This window comes from Mustela erminea, chromosome 4 (genome assembly GCF_009829155.1).
Source record: "Mustela erminea isolate mMusErm1 chromosome 4, mMusErm1.Pri, whole genome shotgun sequence".
NCBI classification, from domain to species: domain Eukaryota; kingdom Metazoa; phylum Chordata; class Mammalia; order Carnivora; family Mustelidae; genus Mustela; species Mustela erminea.
The window spans coordinates 7339343-7348513 of NC_045617.1; positions in this window are offsets into that span (position 1 = coordinate 7339343).

Consider the following 9171-nt stretch of genomic DNA (forward strand, 5'->3'; position numbering starts at 1 on the left):
TGGCAGCTCTGTCCAGCTCTGCAGAGGTAGAAAGATGAGGGCGCAGACATCCCAATCTGCTCGGGACCAGCGGGGGCTGGCTTATTTCCACTCCAGCACACACAGGGAGAAAGTCAACTGAGACAGCAGAAAGAACTTCACTCCTCTGTGAACTGAGCATTACACACATAGATATTTTTTTCTGTAATGATAACATGACATCAATTTCTACTGTCCAGTAAAACACAAAAAATACTGGATATATACAAAAGATTATTAGTTACTGTACTTTTTCAATGGTCCTTGTAACATTTAAGCTTCACCCTTGTCTGGTGAGTAGTGACAAGTTAGGTAAAATCTCCCCTGGTTTTTCTGACAGGTGATTTGCCTGTTTTTATTATTTCTCCACCAGGACCCAAATCATCCCTTATTTCAGACATTCTCATCTATAGGAACAAAGGGTCTCAGATGAGCCCCCAAGGACTCTGAACAAAGGATAAAAACTCTCTCTTTTTCAGTGGTTATAAGGGTATAAAGGAGACCACTAGGGGAAAGGCAGTGTCCTCCAACAAGTGAAAAGTTAGGTCAGAGAAGGGGGGCGGAGGTCCAGAGGTCCCCAGCCGGAAGAGCACGCCAGTCCTTTTCCTACTGGCAGGCAGTAAAAGTCAAGAGAGCCCACACTTCATCATCTCTGTTCTGACTTCTCAATTCACCTCTCCAGAGTCCTGCCAATGAGACCTGTAAGCAATGAAATCCCTGTGGAAACCCACTCTTCGTGCCAGCCAAAAATTTTCTCTCATTTCCCCACTAACATGTCTCCAGAACTTGCCTGACCCTCTCCCTTCCGTTCCTCTTTCAGACGTCCAGGTGCGAGCTTTAGAGAACTATGAAACCACAAGCACAGTTCCTGAATGCTTTTCGGATCCCTCCAATCTGTAAGCGCATACTTTGCACGTGACATGGAACCAGGTACACAGAAAGGATGTCTGAACCAGCGAGAAGGTTGGCCCGAGGCTTCTGCTCTTCACTTACTCATGCCGAAGTCAGTCCTTCCAAATGCAGTTCAAGTTCTCCCAAACCACTCTGGGAAGACGTTTCAGAGCTCCACCACCAGTCTGTCCTAAACTGACAACTGGCCCCTAACACCTTGGGTGAACCCTTACTTTAGCACTGTCTTCCTCCCTAACTGCAACTCACTGCACTGGTTAATTACATGTGTCTTTCCTCGCCTGTGACCTTATAGGGAGAGCAAGCATTACTTCTTGCTATACTGTCTCTTCAGCACATAGTACATGTTCAGTAAAATGTTGGAAACGTGAACTGGATGGATAAATGAATAGATGGACAGATGGACAGATGGATGGATCTATTTGGGGAAATGAGCCTATGATAAAAATGACTGTGGTACACACAGACTCTAAGAAGCATCACAAGGCAGATTTTTTTAAAAGTGTAACAGATGTTCTAAAGGGTCAGAGACAATCAAGGTGGACCTCAGTAAGGAAGAAAAGTTACATAATAAATAGACATTCAGTACAGGGGGTAAAAAGCAATGTTAATTCATATTATGTGAAGCTTTAAGTCACACAAAAAAATTAGAACAGAAATAACCTGGATTCTTATAGTGAATCTTATGAAGATTCTTAATGACCCCTTTGGTTGTCTGGGTATACAGACTTATACACCAAAAAAAAAAAAAAGAAAAGAAAAGAAAAGAAAAAGGCTCTTACTTTTTTCTGGTTAAAGTAAAAGAACAGTAGTCATGGATAAATATCAAAATGGAATTTAAAACACTAATTTTTACTGAGATATGACTCTGATGCACATCAAAAACATTTGGAGCCGATGGACTTATAACCAAGTCCAGAAAGAAGTTCCAAAAAGCTAAAGACCAGTCCTTCTGAAGTTTACATTTTTAGGGTAGTTTTGCAACAACATGAAATCTTTGAATTAAAAACATTCTTTGGGGCCCCCTGGGTAGCTTATTTCATTAAGCATCCAACTCTTGACTTCAGTTCAGGTCCTGGTCTCACAGCTGTGGGATCAAGCCCCCCTCCCCACCCCCGGGGGCTCCACACTGGACACAGAGCCTGCTTAAGATTCTCTCTCTCCCTCTTCACTTCCCCGTCCCCCATCACTTTCACACACACACACACACACACACACACACACACACACACAAACACAGAGAAAACATTCTTCAAAGTCGCCTAATCTAACCATCTTCTCAGCACAAGATTTTTCTCTTCATTAATCACAGAAGTATCCAAAGCTTGAATTTCCTGGTTTCGTAAGACAGTGTAGTCTGTATTTTGACAACCCTTATTTTTTGGAAATAATTCCAAACCTGCCTCCTTAACACGTCTACCCAATGTTCTAAGACAACACAAAATAAATGTTTGGCATTTGAGAACAGCTATTTTGTGGCTCTCCCCAAAAATGGCAACAACAAATTTTTTTTTTTCTAAAATGTTTTCTAAAATTTCCCTAAAAATTTTTTTTCCAGATTAATCATCCTCTCCCCTCCACGTCAGACTTGGGTAGTATAAGGCTGGAGATGACTCCTCTGGGGGAGTTCTCTTACTGCGGTTTACTTGACAATTCAGGTTTGATTAGCATCGTTTTGATTAAACTAATCACAGAATTTAATAACTTCAGAACATTTTCACTTCATGTACATTACAAAGTATAATCAAAGTATGTTTAAGAAAAGGACGTGTAATTGTTAATTCTCCTATTTAAACGAAGGACATTGTGTGTGCCCAGCCACCAGGACCATTCACCAGCGTAAAAGGAAGGTGAAGAAAAAGAAAAAATTTTGTTATTTGGACCACCACTTTTCAAAATTTGAAGTCTATGCCCATCGCCAGGAGAGTTTGTTAAATTGCAGATTCCCAGATCGGTAGGTTTAGAACAGGAACAGAGAGTCTGCATTTTTAACAAGCTCCCAAGCACTCTGGATGCTGCCCGAAGGTGGGCCATGCTTGGAACTGCAAGGCTATAGAAGGCTGCTTGGATACATCACAGAGCTGTGCTTACAAGAAATGACCAAAAGAAAAGATGGAGGTGTTTATTTCAAGGAAAGGGAACTAAGCCCCCTGGTCAGGGGCAAACAGCAAGTATATGATGATCATGGTATTGTGGGTTGAACTACGTCCCTCAGAAAAATACCTTGAAGCCCTAACCCCGATACCTGTAAATGTGACCTTATTTGGAAATGGGATCTTGGCAGATGCATTTAAGATGTAAATCAAGCTGAAGCTGAAGTCATACCAGAATACATCAGGCCCTTAATTCAACACCAGAAGGCAATAGGACAGTGGAGACCGAGACCGGAGTGACATATCTACAAGCCAATCCATGATTGCTGGCAAATGTCAGAAGCTAGGATGAGGCAGGGAAGGATCCTCCCCTAGAGGCTTCCGTGGGACCCTGGCACTGCAAACACCTTGATTTTGGACTTCTGGCCTCCGGAACTATGACAGAATCCACATCTGTTCCTCGAAGCCACTGGGTTTGTGGCACTTTGCTGGACAGCCCTCGGATACTGATACACTTAGGTGGCATGCAGTGAGTGGGAGAACCCGCAGCCCCTCCAGGAAATCACTGTGGGAATGCCAGGCAGCTGTGTGGTGGTCCACTGAGGGCAAGCGCCTAGTATGGGTGGGAGCACCCACAGGATAATAGCCATGAGATGAAGGTCACCCGCTTGGGATAATTCAGGGCAGAATGCATTTATATCAGAGCAGACGAGCAACTTATGTGGGGGAAAAAATCTGTTGATGTTAGGTTTTCGCAGGAATAGTAAAAGAGGTTTGGAAAGGAAAGTATCGATCAATGGGTCTCCCCTTTGGCTCCATGGCAGAATCACTCGGGGAAGTTTGAAAAACACATTAATGCTCGGGTCCCACCCATCTTCTCCATCTAACTTTAACTGGTCTGGGAGAGGGCCCCAGCGTCCATGGGTAGAGGAAATTCCTCCGATGATTCTAACATCTCGCCAGGGTCAGATCTGCTGCTATAGACCCACAGTTTCAACTGCAGGATGGGCTTAGGCAACGTGGTCTGAGAGTATGCCTCAGCGATGTACTTTGGGACTGATGTGAACAACACTGTGTAGCCTAGAGCTGGGAATACCGGGGGCAAACGGGCTGGATATCCAGCTGCTGGCCGGGACCCGGGTACTGCAAACAGAACTTTCCAGCTAGCCTCGACAGACCGCGTCGGGTGTTCGCATCCCGTGTGTTTGCCTTCCCCCATGGATCACAGACCTGTGCTCCCACTTGTCCGAGGTTTGCAAACAGAGGCTTGATATATTTTGACCCATTTTCCTTTGTTTATAGTGGGTGGGCGTACTCGTGTTCCAGGGCCGCTCTCACAAAGTACAACAAACAGGGCTGCTTAAGACAACAAAACTTTATTCTGTCCCAGCTCGGATCCAGGGGTCCAAAATCAAGAAGTCAGCCTAGCTGCTTCCTTCCTGGGGACTCAGAGGGAGAATCTGCTCCAGGCCTCCCTCCTGGATTCTGGCCGTGGCTAGCAATCCCTGGCATTCCTTAGCTTGAGGTAGGCGTGGCTTCTCTGCCAACGCTGTCACGTGGCTGTCTTCTCTCTGCGTCCAGTGGTCTCTTCTCTTCTCCTAAGGACTACCAGGCACACTGGACGAGGAGCCCACCCTACTCTAGTCTGACGCACCTTGACTCATTACATCGACAACAACTCTGTCACTGGTAGGGTCGTATTCTGAGGTTCTGCCCAGGACGAGAATTTAGGGTGATGCTGTTCAACCCAATACAATGAATCAGTGTGGCCCCTGTCACTCTAAAATACTCCACATTAGAAATTTTCACTTGGCTTGCAAACCCCCTGCCAGACGGATTGTTTCGTATGTATCTCTGTGCCTTCGACCATGCTCTACACCACTGCAATGCACACTTAGACATGAATTAGAGTCATGGACTGAACACGAGCCAGACTTCAGGGCCTACCAGATGCTGCTGGGTCAGTCTCTGGGGATGCAGACTGGGAACAAGCATTTTCCAGGGCTCCTGGGTCATTCTGATGGGTTCAGGCCATGCTCTCTGCACACTGGTGAGACTGGTCTGAGCTCTGACTGCATAGACTTTGCAGTGAGGAGCTGAGTTCAGATTCTCACAGGGTGTATTAGGGTTCTCCAGAGAAACAGAATCAATAGGAAAAATATGTGTGTGTGCGTGCAGGTGTGTGTGTTTGCAAGTGTAATTTTAAGAGAGATTTTAAAAGAAATTGGCTCCCAAGATTAGGGAGGTTGACAAGTCTCACATCCAGGTTACGTGCTAGAAGGCTGGAAACCCAGGGAAGGGCAAATATTGCAGATAAAATCCAGAGGCCACCTTCTGTCAGAATTCTCTCATGTTCAGCGGAGGTCAGGCTTTTTGTCTATGCATGCTGACAACTGATTAGACGAGGCCACCCACACTATGGAAGGTCATTTGTTTTACTCAAAGTTTACCAATTTTAATATTAATCTCATCCCAAACACATTCACAAAAACATCCAGAATAATGTTGACCACATATCTGGTTACTGAAGCCCAGCAAAGCTGACACATAAAACTAACCATCACAAAGGCATCTCATGGAGTCTGGCACTGAGAGAGGGCTAATGAAGGGAGCAGGGGAGGGGAGGTAGGGGAATGTTGGCACATCTTACTTAGGTCTGTGTTTCTCTGGGCAGGATCTTTATACCACCAGCACTGGAATCCCTAAACAGAAATGCAAATCACAGGGCCCCATCCAGGAATCAGTGACTCAGAACCCGTGGGGTAGGCCCCAGCCATCTTTATTTTAAACAAATTCCCCTGGTGCCACAAAGCGAGTTCAAGACCTCATGTTGACCAATCAAGTGCAGATCTAGACTGGCCAAAGTGTCCATTCTACCAAGCACATCTGTCACAAAGCACTACCTGTGGGCCTTTCTGGAAGGAAGCTGCTGAGCGACAGTCTGGGGCAGGAGGTGGCCCTGGCGTAGGGATCCATGGACATCGAGGGACAGGGAAGGACAGGGAGCGAAGGTGCATGCAGGGCTGGGGCCTAGGCAGTCCAGAGGAGGACGCGGTGGTAAGGGAGGGCCCCTGGCTGCGGAGTAAAAAGTACAGGATTTCAAATGTTGGTCTGTACTTCGTGTGCAAACCACAGCCCTGGAGTGATTCTTCTCAGTTTATAGAGTCTCGGTTGTAAAATCTGAGGACAACACGAAGTATCCCAATAAGAGGACGGATTAAAAGGCATTTGGCAGTGGTCACTCGCAGCAGCGCCGAGTGACGAGGTCGGCCTGGGCCTGCAGCCCGCGCCACGTCAGGAGGGGGCTCACACCCGCGGCCGCGGCTGAAATTCGGAGCCCTTCAGGCTGGAGACTGTAAATCTCCCTCTGAGCTGGCAGCCTGCGCTGTGATTCATTCACACCCGATCCCCCGTCAGAGCCTCCCCGGGTCCCGCTCGGCTGGGTGCTTGGGAACTGGGTGAACACAGAACCAGAGCGTGAGGCTTGGACACGTCAGAGGCTTTCAGGCCAAACGTCCTCATGTCCCCTGCTGCCTGCCAGGGACTGGCGTTTGTTATTATTAGGTCATCGCCATGGCGTGTTTACGAACTGTCCTAACACCTCAGGCACACGAGGCCAGATGTGTGGGAGAGTGTTCTGGTTACTTTATCTGCGCACTGGGTCTGCTCCCGCTTCCTCTTTGGAAAACACTGAAACCAACGTGCTTAGCAATCTGAGATAAAAGCAGCTAGTTAGTGCAAAGTAGGAATAATGCGTGAGTGTGAAGATGACCTTTGTCCTGCAGATACGAGCTTCTGCAGATCCTTGGTCCCCTTCCCTGTCTCTCCCCTGTCACCTGAGTCCAGAGAGGTAACAGGACAGGGAGGCCCGTCACTCACCGACTCTCTCTCCACGCACACTCCTGGGCCACTCCTTCTATCTGGGGTCCACAGACCACTGCCCACAGCCAAATTCTATGATGTCATCTCCTAATTATTAAAATTCGGTTATAAAACTCTTCAGCCAGTTTATCTAGGACATGTCTTAGAAACCAGCCTCCCTAGAAGTGGCTCTTAGGCACTCAAGATGGGGATAAAGCGGGTTTTTTTAAATACTCATGTGGAGTTTAAGAAAGAATGTTGTCCACATCAGAACATAAAATAAATAAAAATTTAAGATAAGCATTAGAAAGAAACCTCTGGCTTTATCGCGATGACTGTCATCGAAATGTTTACAGGAGAGTAACAGAAAATCCTTTTTTTTTTAAAGCGATGTCCTATTAGCAACAGGAACCATTTCTGTCCTCGCAAATTAAACTTCCACCCTGGATTTCTGAGCACCTTCGTAACAACTCATTCCAGGGGAGATTATTATTCACCTACTGTATGCACAGCTCTGTGCTAGTCATGGAGGGAAGGGTCACTCTCTCCCGGGAGTGCGCAGGTCAAACAAGTGTGGGTAATTCAAGAAACGATTGAGGCAGTAAGCTCTGCTCTGCTCCTTGCCCACCCTTCGGGATCTGGCCCAGGTCCCACCTCCTCTGCGACATGGTCCTCGGCCTCTCCAGGTGGCCCATCTCTCCTGGCCTGGGTTCCCGTATTCATGGCTCATTCTGTCACTTCCTGGTGTACATCCTTTACTTTTGACTCGATTGTCCTGTATGTGCTGCATCTGTCCCTGGGCTGGGTGGCTCCCCCAATCTTTGGGAGGACCAAGATTTACATTTCTTTTGCATTCTCTGATGTTGACAACGTTCTTTCCTTAATTCCACGTGTCTTTCTAAAAAATCCATTTTTATCTCACTCTAACGTGCCTAAGAGCCACTTCCAAACTCATGAATCAAAGTGCATCATGGCTCGGAAGGTGTTTGGAGCAGCCCCGTAGGTCTGCTGGAAATGAATTTCTAAATTCTACCAAGCCTGCACAGAGGCAGCTATTAAAAACCACCAATGTCTGGGTGGCGAATCCGTCAGTTCCTTGCAGTTTCCAATTCTGAGCAACAGTGGTGTTCCAGAGATTTCTGTACTGCGATAAGGTACTATAGTTTGCTGAAGCCAAGTACGGTGGCTTTTAAGCTGAAGAATCTCGCTGCTCTGATGAGAAGGATTCACGGTCTGAGTGGCGTGAGGGTGTGGATGGCCCCGGGGTCGTCTAGGCTGTGGACCTCAGGAGTCAACACAGGACCCTCTTAGGCCTCCATCAACTACTCAAAAGTGGCCTCGGGGACATGTGAAACCCTGCCTGGTACTTTATGCTGGTTAGGCGCAGGAAGTTCTGAGTTTGAATATAAACACTGCAATGTAGAGAGCTTCACACCCAAAATGCATTTCTGCAAACTGTCTCACAGTCTTGAGGAAAAGCCTTGGGTGTGCCGTGAGGGGTTTTCTCCATGACCCTGGGTCTACCTGTATGGCGAAGAGCCAGTGTCTGACCCTCCCTCTCTCCTTTTGTCAACTAGTATTTTGAGAATGAGCCATAGGTGAAGCGTCCGATTCCAGAAAGCTGTCCTCTACATTCCTGGTGGGGACAAGTCAGTTGGCCTTGCTGCTCCACCATCTGGGAAGCCGCAACACCCTGGAACTATCACAGGAGCAGACAGATGCACTTGCTGAAGGACCTTCAGAAAGATTCGTTCCCTTCCCCTGCTGCCTAGACCATCGGTCATAGCTCAGACTGTGAAGAAATTCTTTGAGTTTTAAATGGGAAACTGATGCATCAGACCAGGCCTTCTGCCCAGCATCCGTGCAGGGGGAATCCTACCATGTACTAGAATCTTCGCAGTAATGTCCCCCACCCTCCAGCACTACTGAGTTCCCCTCTTTGCCTCAGAAAACATGACCCCATTCTTTGCTCATTAGCCCTATTCCCCAAACCTGTCATCATCCCTCTAACTCTCTCTTGGAATGCTTTCTGTCTTCTCTCTCTCCGCAAGTTGAGAAACCTACACGAGAGGCAGCATTGTCTTGGCTCTTCTTGCAATGGATACATCTTTTTTATGTCTTGGAGTTAAATTTTAAATTTTATCTTCCTAAATTGCAGTTTCTTTCTTTCATGGCAGCAGGCCATAGAGATCAGATTGGGGGTTACAGATCAGATTCATTTGCTCTTTTATGCTTCTACCTCTTGTCAAGAAACATCTGTTCTTTGTAATAAACATACTCAGGTTCAAAA